Source organism: Gracilinanus agilis, chromosome 2, assembly GCF_016433145.1.
Source record: "Gracilinanus agilis isolate LMUSP501 chromosome 2, AgileGrace, whole genome shotgun sequence".
NCBI lineage: Eukaryota > Metazoa > Chordata > Mammalia > Didelphimorphia > Didelphidae > Gracilinanus > Gracilinanus agilis.
Window position 1 is genome coordinate 397,479,949 of NC_058131.1, and position 12,026 is coordinate 397,491,974.

At 37.5% G+C, this 12,026-nt stretch overlaps 1 pseudogene; it reads right to left on the reverse strand.

The window, feature by feature from the left end:
- Positions 1–9,394: 9,394 nt before the first annotated feature.
- On the reverse strand, positions 9,395–9,843 carry LOC123235622 (annotated as a pseudogene).
- Positions 9,844–12,026: the final 2,183 nt, after the last annotated feature.

Sequence of the window (12,026 nt, forward strand, 5' to 3'; positions counted from 1 at the left end):
TATTCTCCAATTGATGCGCAACTACATCATTTCCAGGATTTGGGGCAATATGGAAATGTACTACTACAAATATTTCAATATCTACATGACCTTTTTTCCCCATCTTTGACTTCCTTAGTGTTGATACTCAGGAGTGGAATTATACTTTTAAAAGTCTGGATTGGACTAATTCTCAACTCCAGCAAAACTGTTCTCTGCACATTTAGTATCTGACATGTATTGTCTTCACACATTACAAAGATATTCACATGCATTTTCCTCTTTTCATTCTCTCTTCAACCAGGTGATATAGGTGGAATTACAATTATCATCACTAATTCCCAGATAAAGAAATTGGATGAGGCTTAAAGAGGACAATTTTCTTTCCCGAGATCACACAACTAGTAAGCGACAGAGCTAGAACTGAAATTGGCATCTTTTAACTCCAAGTTTAGTGCTCCTTCCCCTATACTTCACTTTTCCCCCTTATCTTCTTGTATCCTAAACTATTTCTCTAGTTCTTATTCAGAATTCTTACTAATGGAATACTAATTCTTACTAATGGAATAGATCAATTTGAAATGAATCATTTTATGCTTTCAGTCAGTCAACAATATTTTATTAAGAACCTACCATGTGCTAGGCATGGTGCTATAATAGAGATGTAAAGAAAAAAACAAAACAAAAATGGTGTTTATTTTCAAGGACTTTGCCATCTACTGTGTGGAAGACAACTTGCAAACATCTATGTACAAGCAAGATCTATACTGGATAAATTACAGTTAGTCCAACAGAGAAGGCACTATCATCAAGAAAGATTGGGAAGGACTTCTTGTAGAAGGTAAGATGTTAACTGAGACTAGGAAAAAAGCTAAGAAAGCCAAGGGATGGGGATGAGGAGAATTCCAGTCATGGGGGACAGGATGGTAAAAATGTATGGAGTCATAGCAGCTCATTTTGTGGTGGCAAAGACCTGGAAACTGAAAGGATGTCCATCAGTTAGGAAATGACTGAAAAAGTTGTGGTGTATGATTGTAATGCAATACTATTATATTATAAGAAATGACAAACAAGATGATCACAAAAAAAAAAATCAAGCCTGGAGAAACTTGTATGAAGTGATACAAACCAAGATAAACAGAACCAGAAGGACACTGTACACAGTAATAGCAATAAAATAAGATGATGACCAACAAGGCAAGGATCCAGCAACTCCAAGTTATTTATGACAAAAAAAGACTATCCACTGCTACAAAAAGGAACTGACAGAGTCTAAATACAGATTGAAGTACACCATTTTTCACTTTATTTCATCTGTGAAATTTTCTCTAGTCTAAGCAATGTGTCTTGTTTCACAACAGGAGAATAATAGAAATATGTATTTTATGATAATTGTGAAAGAGAATTCTTTAGTGTCTATCCTGAGTTAATACTAATTTAAGTACCTCACTAGATTGTGAGGACAGGATTAACTCTCCTTTGTCTACCTTTTGATTGAGTCAACACAAGCTTGAACTAGGTGGAGGAGCTCAAAAATCACTTAGTGAATTCAGACCTTACTTAGATCTAGGTGAGAAGCCAGCAAGATACTTGGAGAGCTTCACCCTTTTTTCTAACCCAGCCAGAAACTTGTGAATTCTTTTAAGAGTTCACACCCTCAGAAACTGTGAACCCTTTCAATGAGTTTTCAGCCTTCCAGAAAGTGCGACCTGGTTCCCACAAACACTGCCCCCTGGGCAGTGCTACACTATTTGGAAGCTGTGATTGGCCCCTGTGAAGAGGGGCAGGAACAGGGAGTCACCATAAAAGCAAGCCCTGAACTCAGTCTGGGAAGATGGTCTTGGAGAAGATTGTCTGAACAGATTGTCTTCTGGAGATAACCTTTGAACTGTGAAGAGTCTTCAAGGGAGCTTGCTGGAGACTGTGGCTTGGATCATGGGCTTGGAGCTAGGCTTCAACTTAGACTCTGACTCCTGGACTACTTTGTTGGGTGCATGAAAGGCTGACTACTTTCCTAGTTTCCTAAGAGACTAGCTTCCATCTTGGAGGAGGCTGTGTGGTTACTCACTACCAGCCTTTCTGATTGAAAGTTTTAGGTTGCTATCTCCCTCACATTTCTCTTCTTTATTATTTTCTCTCTATTTGTAAATATTTGTGAATAAGTTTCTGACTCAAAATATAATAAACATTGGTGACCACATAATTTCACAAAATTATTATCCAACCATTAAATTTAACCATTACATAACATATGTACAACCGATATCATTCAACCTGCCATCTTGAGAAAGAGGGAGGGTTGGGAGGGAGAGAAAGAATATGGATTGCAAAACATCAGAAAATGATTATTAAAAATTATATCAACATACAATCTAGAATAAAAGAAAATATATTGAGTCAGAACAGGAATGTTTTATTTCAAGAACAGCAAGACAGTGTCACTGTATTTCAGGATATATAGAGTGAAATAAGGCATAAGAACATAGGAGGGAGTTAGATCATGAAAAGTTTTAAAAATAAACAGATCCTGGAAGTAAGAGGGAACCAGTGGAGTTCACCAAGTGTGTATATGGAGGTTACATAGCCAGACCTGTCTTAGGAAGATCACTTTATTTGCTGAGTGAAAGATAGTGCAGAATGGGAAGAGACTGGAAGCAGACCAATCATGAGTCTATTGGAAAAATCCAGGAATGGAGTCATGAGAGCCTGTATCCTCATCATGGTGGCAGTATCAGTTGGGAAAAGGGTGTGTATATGAGAGATTTTATGAAGGAAAAATCAATAAGACCTAACAATAGATTGTGAAAGTTGGTTATCAAAGATGTCACCTAAGTTACAAATCTGCATGACTGGGAAGAATGATTACAAATAGGAGAGTTAGTAAGAGAAAAGGTCTAAGGCAGTGTTGGCAAACCTTTTAGAGTCCAAGTGCCCAAACTGCAACCCTCACACTGCATAGGAGCACCCCACCTTATCACAGACAGGGGAGGGAGGAAGCACTCCCATTGTGCTGTTGCAGGGTAGAGTGGTGGGGTGATATGAGAAATGTCTTCAGGTACACATGGAGAAGGGGAAGGGAGCAGCCCCCTCTGGCACACATGCCATAGGTTTGCCAACATGGGTCTCAGGGAAAGGGGTGGGATACTTAATTCCACTTTAGACATGTTGAGTTTAAGATGTTTATAAAACATTTAGTCCAAGGTGTTCAACAGGCAGCTGGAAATGAAAGATGTCAAGTCAGGAAAGGGTTTAAAACTAGACAAACAGATCTGAGAATAATCTGCATGAAGAAGATGATTGAATTTATGGGGAACTGATAAGACTCTCAAGAAAATAGTATAGAGGGAGAAAAGAAGAGAGCCTATAACAGATCCCTGGGAGACACCCATGGTTAGTGGGCTTAACCTAAGAAAAGATCCAGCAAAGGAGTCCTGAGAAGAAATGGTTCCATAAATATCATTGTAGTTGATAGGAAGGTATAAATTATTTTAACAAACATTTGGCTTACATACAAGGCTATACCAAGAGGGAGCTGTAGTCTACAGCAAAAGCTGAATTGTGAGATAAACAGTTTTGGAAGCATTTGTGAAGAAGGTAAAAGTTGTACAGAATTTTGACTAAAGAGAGAAATACAATTTGCCAAAGAAAAAGGAAAATGTTCTAAACTGGAAAATGAGGAATATACTTCATGGGAGATGACAAATGGATTCATGGAGAAGTTTTGTTTTGTTTTGTTTTATTGGAAATGATAAATTGGGCATGGGTGTTAAACCCTTTAACTATTTAAAAAAACTTTTAATGCCTTAACTTCTGGACCTATTATTAGACATCAAGTTATTACAATTCCAAACTGGGATCTTTAAGCAAATCCTTTTTTCACTTCCTAGTAAATAAGGTCAATATTTCATATATTATAAAATTTTGTGGGGCCTCATTTGATGAACCATTTTTTAATCCTATTGTTAGGAAACAAACAATCATACAATTGACTAATGTAATTAGTCAAATACAATATTTCAACTGGAAATGTATAAAGTGATCACAGAGTACCCATATATTGTATATAATTATTATTTTTATTATTATATAGTACATAAAGATTTACAAAATATGTATAAATATTATCTCAATGATGTTCACAATAGCCCTGAGAAATATGTTCTATTATTATCCTCATTTTATAGAGGAAGAAACTGAGGCAAACAAGTTAAATAATTTACAGAGGTTTACAGAGTATGTGTCTGAAGCTGTATTTGAACTCTAATCTCCCCTGGCTCCAGCTCTCACATTCTAAACATTGTGCCATATTGTTGATAGTCATGCCTGACTAACCTTATTTTCTTTTATTATTAAGTCACTAAACTGGTACTTAATAGATCTGTGATCTCATGGATACAAGTGCTTCCTCTAATAGTATAAATGATAACTTAACCATACCTTTTCATCCTATGAAATCCTTGCTCATTTCTTCCTGTAAATCATCCAAAGAATATCTATTCAAAAGTCCAAAGGCATTCTTATAAGTCTTTTAACATTCTGTAGGTAGCCAGGTAGCATTTTAGACAACCAGGTACTATCCCATTGCTCTCATTAAAATTGGCACAGATTCTTTACTGATAATTCATTTCCTTCATGAAATTGTTTATACTATTTGTTGGGGCAAGTCATCTTTTGTTATGTGTTACAACCTACTTACACCCATGATGAATCTACTTGATGTCCATTGGGTCACTTACAATTTTAATTCTCTAGAGATCATTGTGTTATATAATTTGCAATCAGAAAGCATCAATAAAAAACATATTGGAGCAAAAAAAAAAAAAGGAAAGACATTTCTGTCATGGAGTGTTTGAATTGGAAGTACAGTCTAGTTTCTTGAATGCAATCCAGCTTGTTTTCCTTCTATTCAATTCCTGGCCAAGATCATTTTCCATTTATAGTGCCTAACATGGACTAGTTCAATGGGCTGTTCATCTAGCCTCTTGTGATTATCTGGGCAATAGGCATTCTTCACCCACTTGATTTTTCCTGTATGAACTAAGAGGTCAATTTCCTTTGAGGGGTTTGTGCTATAAATTTTTCCAGCAAAGCTCACTTAGTCAAACCTTGATGTAATGTGCCTAATTCCAAGAACCACCTTTTAAGATCAATATCGACAAGTTAGAATGCATTCACAGATACATGACCAAAGTGGTGAAGGAACTTAAAACTCTACAATACTAGAACCAGTCAAAGAAATTGGTAAGGTTAAAAGAAAAGATTTTGGGGAACATGATGTTAGGCAGTTGTCTGAAGGACTTAAATGTTGTTGTTGTTGTTGTTGTTGTTGTTGTTGTTGTTGTTGTTGTTGTTCCTATGAAGTCAACTTAAGATCCTTGGGTAGAGAAGGAAATTATAGGAGGCTTTGAAGGCTCAAAATTCAGTGTTAGAAAAATGACAACTTCCAAAGAATTAGAGGTTATTAAAAATGTAGAATGAATTACTTAAAGACAGTGATTTCTCCATTATTGGAAACCTTCAAGTGATCCACCTTTATCAGGTGGATCCTGGCAGGAATCATGCTTTCAAAGTTGCTCTTTGACAGTTAGTCTACATGAATTTTGAGTTCTCTTTCATCTCTGGAAATCTACGATTCCATGAATGCACATAATAATGAGCTATAATTTATAACCTACAGAAATGAGCCTAACATAAAATTCTCTGGTAAAAAAGCATTATTCAAGGGTCCGGTGTTTTTTTGGCATCTGATTATAGATAACATCCAGTATTTCTGTAATTCTAGATTTTTTGGACTTGGATGTTTTCAGCTTTGTCTTTATACCCTTTCATGTTTTTTGTTCTAAGGCAGACCCAAATGCCCTTTTGATTTTCTAAGCACCACAGGGGAATTTGGCTAGGGGAGTTTAGCTGTTGTGAGCAGCCCTAGCATTGAGCTGTAGCTGCTAATGTCATTTTAAACATAGTTTTCTTATTTGTAAATTAGCTTGCGGATTTGCAAGCTTCCTGCTACTAATTACTAGATTAGCTCAAGTTATCCTGCAGGGAAAACAGTGGCTAGGATGCTGGGAAGACAAACAAGGCAGTGTTAGCACTGATGCTCATTTGCATAGTTCATATATCTTTGGGCTTACGGGAAGATAACCCCCTGCCTCTCCTAGTTAAGTTTAATATGGCATTTACAGTTTTGCATAAGAATATTAGGCAACAAATTAGCCCAGGAAGTTCAATTAATCATAATCCAAAGCAAACTCGAGGGAAGAGATAACCAAACAAACAAACTCCTTAACATTTAGCTCTTTTCCCAACCTGTGCCAGGTGGTAGGACAGAACTGACTAACAGAAATGACCCAGGAGGAAGCTGAGGAAAATAGCAGTGGCACAAGAGCATGGTGGACACTGAACCTCATCTTAACCTGCTCAGGTGATTGCCCTTGGACATTCATATTTTAGTAAATTGAGGATGTATGTGATTTTCTCAGGATAAATGCTTCCTCCATCAAAAAATTTTCAAATGTTCCCACATCTAAGCTTTTAGTGTCTATCAATTTTTGCAGCTAAAATTTCATCACCCTATGGCTAGCATGGCTGGTGATTAGCCTCTCCAAAGTCTGAAAAAAGGAGGCAAGGAAGGAAAGGAAGGGAGGAGGGAGAGAGGAAAAAAGGAAGGAAAGAAGGAACAAAGGAAAGAATTAAAGGAGGGACAGAGGGAAGGAGGGAGGGAGGAGAAAAAATAATATATTAAGTTCTTACATTTGCCAAGTGTTATATTAAGGACTAGGAGATGCATATGCAAAAGTGAGATAATCCATAATTGTCTAATTATAGGAGATAATACAATATTTTGAGAAATAGTGAACAGGGAGGAGAGATTACAAATAAATACAACCATACAAGAGATGATTATGACTCCTTTCCTGTTAATGTAGAAAGATTAATTTGACTACATTCCAGAACAGGAATGGGTGAGTGAAGGAGGTGAGAGCACACAGGCAGCAAGGAGCAGATGCCAAGAAAATGCATGTCTGGAGCCACTAAATATAGTAGGCCATGTGTTGTGCTCACCCATCAGGATAACTTAAGCACCAAGGTGAAGTTCCTGAACTGAAAGCAAGTGTCCTACAGGGAGATAGCCAAATTCCCTTTACCAGCTGTGCAGGGTCTGTTGGGACTTAGAACCTCTAACATGACCTTTGAGAACCCAGGATACCCTCCATACCACATTGAGGAATCTGAGAAAGACTTTAGTAGAATTAGTATATCTATGAGACTCAAGTGGATAGAGTTCATATCTAGCCTCAGATATTTACTACCTCTGTGGCCTTGTGCATAGGCACATCATTTACCCTCTGTCTACCTCAATTTCCTCAACTGTAAAAGGGGCGGTTCCAACCACCTACATAATAGGGTTATTGTGAGAATCAAATGTGATAATGTTTATAATTTTTTAGTACAATGCTGGGCACATGGTAGACAATATATGCTTGTTCCTCCCTTCCTCTCAATCTAAATTTTAAGAATAATTTTATTATCCTGATTTAGGCATAGTTTAGCAAAATGTCCTAAAAGCACAGAGAAGCAAGCACCTTTTCAAAGGTTATATGATATTTTATTATTGGTTTTAGATTGCATTTGCATAGTATAATGTGCTGGAACTGGAATCAAAAGACATGATTTCAAATCTAGGTTCAGACACTACTAGTTATGTGACTTTGGCAAATCACAACTTCTGTTTGCCTTAATCCACTGGAGAAAGAATGGCAAGCCACTCTAGCATCTCCATCAAGAAAAGCCCATAGGCATTATGGTACATGGGTCATGAAGAGTTGTGCCTGAACAACAAATCCTACCCTAGAGGATTATTAGATGATTGCAAAAGACTCCTAAATGATCTTGCCTTAAGATTTTCCCTTCTTCAATCCATCCAAAACATAGCTGGCAAACTGATTTTCTTAAGGTTCAGGTCTGAAGGTTTCACTCCCTTCCAGAAAGAGTTCCAGTGACACTATGTCTTTTAGGATAAGAAGCAAATCTCGCCATTTAGCTTTTAAAACTCTTTGCAGTTAAGTCCTGCCTATCTTGCTATTTAATTACACATTACTGCTCTTCTTGAACTTGTTGGTACACCTAAAGTGGCCTCTTTGGATGTTCTCAGAACAAGACATATTGCATTAAACTAGGTCTGTAATAGATCACAGGACATCTAACATATCCTAAGCCTCTTGTGATTGCAAGGATATGGTCATGACTATAACCATGTCTACAGGTTTACCATTTGATTTCAATATAAGCTACTTGTTGTTGTTGTTGTTGTTGTTGTTCATCCTTCATTTTCAAAGAGGACCCTTGATATTCCAGGATGATGTCTTAACTTGATTGTGAATTGAATTTAAGTGAGGCAGAGTTGCACAAAGTCTTCAGCCTCCCTTTCTTTTCTAGAGTCATCAAAGCCTGGTGGCAATAAGTCAGGATGACTGGTGAGGATCTGGGATACAGTGGATTACTTTGGTGTCTTCAATTTCTGACCAAGCTTTAAATTCTCCATAGAGCCTGCTTTAGCTGCTTTAATGGCTGTTGGAACAAATTGTTCTCAACTGCCCATTTTGCCACAGGGGAAGTTTTCACATGCTTGGGATAGACACCCATAACTCACTCATGGGTTTAAGGCTTGTCAGTTACTCTCAGCCTGGCTTAGCCCAGGTTTAACTGTCTACCAAGACAGTTTTACTGGGGTATGGCTGCCATCCCCACCCAAAACATAATACTAGGCTAAAATGGGAGTTAGCAAACAGTTATTTGGAAAAATGAAAACATGCCCAATACACAGCTTAGGGTGAAGGTATTTGGGGGAGGAAGGGATTTATTTGGAAGAGGGGGAAAATATAAGGGCCTTGAGATTGAGTCAATACCATCATTCATTCTATATGTATGACTCAATACCCCTTTTTTATGAATTGTAATCTCTAAGTTTAAATCCTTCTCTCTAATATCCTCCCCTCTTTTAGGAGTAGTTTCAGAGAGATAATAAGAAAGTCAAAGAAGGTTTGGAGGGTATCAGGGAAGCTCAGAGAGATTGAAGTCAGAGAAACTGGAAAAAAATCAAGGGAAAAGCATTAGGGAAATTGAATAAACAAATGTTTTGTAGGATCTGAGAAACTAGGTAGGATGCAGATGAGGTTGGAGACAGGGAGACAGTGTAAGAGAATTAGAAGGGGAAAAAAGTGGTGGGGTCAGAGAAGTTTGAAGAAAATGGGACTGGAAGATGATATGAAGGTATTTGAGGGGCAGAAAAATTAAAGAAACACACAGTTAAGTCAAAATCCAGAAGTAGTATCAGAAAAGAATTAGAATGATGTGGGGTCAGAATTATGTAGGGTATTGTGGGGTATGTGTTTTGGCAGACCCAACTGGAGGTACTTTAGGCCACTTCTTCCTCCTCAGCTTTCTTTTCAAATTCCCCTTCTTCTGTGGCATCTTGGTTTTGCTGGTATTCTGAGACCAGGTCATTCATATTACTCTCAGCCTCAGTGAACTCCATTTCATCCATTCCCTTAAGTGCAAGAAGGCCTTACAGTAGAACATGGCTATGAACTGCTCCGAGATATGCTTGAATAGCTCCTTGATGATGGTGCTATTACCAATGAAGTTGGCTGCCATCTTGAGACCGTAGGGTGGGATGTTGCACACTGTTCTCTTGAAATTATTGGAGATCCACTCCACAAAGTAGCTGCTATTTTTGTTCTGCACATTCAGCATCTGCTCATCTATTTCTTTCATTGACATGCAGCCACAGAACACACTGGCTACTGCCAAGTACTGCTCATGGCAGAGGTCATAAGATGCCACCATATTCTTGGCATCAAACATCTGCTACATCTTCTTGGAAGTGAAAGATGAGTGAAAGGTGGACACCAAAGGTTGATGAACAGCCAGAGGTGCTAGTCCTTTCTAAATGTTCCATGGAAGCCAGTGGTGCAATGGATTGGATGCCTGGCCTGGAGTCAGAAAGAATCATCTTCCTGAGTTCAAATCTGGCCTCAAACACTCACTAGTTGTGTGATCCTGAGAAAGTCACTTAATCCTGTTGGCCTCAGAATCTCCTTCTGTAAAATGACCTGGAGAAGGAAATGGTAAACCACTCCAGTATCTTTTGCTAAGAAAACTCCAAATGGGATCATAAAATGTGGAGTTAAAAAAAAAAAAGAACCAAGATGTATGTACTCATTAATCCATGGTTAACAGCATGGTATTGTTATTTACAGCCTTTTTAGGACTACTAACTTACAGTAGATTTGACAAAGTTCATTTGTAGCAAGTAATTCTACCCATATCCGTCCACTGATTCAGTCAGTTTTTCAAAAAATATTTATTAAGCGCTGGGTGCATGCCAGGCACTGTGCTCAGCGCTGGGAAGACAAGAACAGGCAAAAGAGAGTCTCTCCTTGACAAGCTCACAATGTAATAAATCTGGCATTTGGTGTGCACCTCCCACTCTTGGTCTCATTATCTATACAATCCAGCCATGTATTTTCTTCATTTTACCATGTCTGACATTATCTTTAAAATTTACAAAGGAAAGTGAGCAATCCCAGGATGCTATGATATACTTAGGATGTGCTCAGTTTATACCAAAACATCCAGATGGCTCTCTGGTGGGGAAACTGGCCATACGATATATAGTGATAGGCTGGTTAAGGCTTTAAATCAAAGTAATCTTTTTGACAACTCATCTTTAGATTCAAGTCATGGCCTAGACAATTTTCACAGAAATCATTTTTGAAAAATACTCTCCTTTACTTGTAACATGGATTATTTATCATCCTCATAGAAGAAGAAAGTATAAAATAGTAGAGAAAATGTAAGCCTCAAAGCCAGGAAGACCTGGTTTCAAGGATCACTTCTGAGATGACTGTATGACTTTGGGCAAGTCAATAGAATTCATATGAATCTAAGCAGCTCTCTGAGATAAAAAAATGCCAAACTATACGGATAGAGGTAGTCTCCTTACCTGGAAGTTCCCCAATGAAATCATAAATTCAATCTCTGTGCCTAATGGAGGACTCTAATGTCTTAAAGAAAACAAGAGGGAACCTATTATCTCTATACTGTCAAAGGTTATTTTACCATATTATTTTATAGATAATATGTAACTGAGATCTGAGATGGTGAAGTGATTCCAGTGAAATGCAAGCTCCTTGAGGGCAGAGACTATTTAATTTTTTATCTATATCCCTAGTTCATTGTCTGTCATTCAACATAAACTTAATATAAGTGCTTTTGCATTTAAGCAATGCCTGACTGCAAATAGGTAGTAAGCAGTAGAACTGAAATTTAAATCTAGTGCCTCAGATTCAAAATCTGATAGTTTTTCCATGACCACATATGTTTCTTTGGGGTGTTACAGTCTAAGAAGAGTGGTAGAACCATGTTTTCAAATGTTACTGACAAACTGGAACATTTCCAGAGAAGTATGACTAGGATGTTATGGGGACTAGAAACCATTCTACTTCAGAATTGACTTAAGAAAGTAAGATTTCTTAACCAGGAGGGAAAAAAAAAGACCTGGAAGTGATTGTGATAGTTTAGCATATTTTCAAGTATTTGAGACATTTTCATGTGGTGACAGTAATAGTAATAATAGCTAGTATTTATATAGTGCTTTAATGACTACAAAGCACTTTACAAATACTAACTCATCCTAATTACAACCCTGGGCAATAGGTACTATTATTATACCCATTTTACAGATGAGGAGACAGGCAGAAAGAGCCTAAGCAATTTGCCTATGGTCACTCAGTTAGTATCTGTGACCAGATTTGAATTTAGGTCTTTCGGGTTCCAGGTCTATTGTCTATCTACTATACCATCTGGGAAGTGGACTTTTTCTTTTTTTTCTAATATGGACCAGGGGGTTGAGCTATATGCCCTGTGTGTGTGTGTGTGTGTGTGTGTGTGTGTGTGTGTATTTCCACTATATATAGTAGAAATTACATAAAGTTAGGTTTTGATTCAATATAAGTAAGGAAAAGCTTCCTAAAGTGAGAACTTTA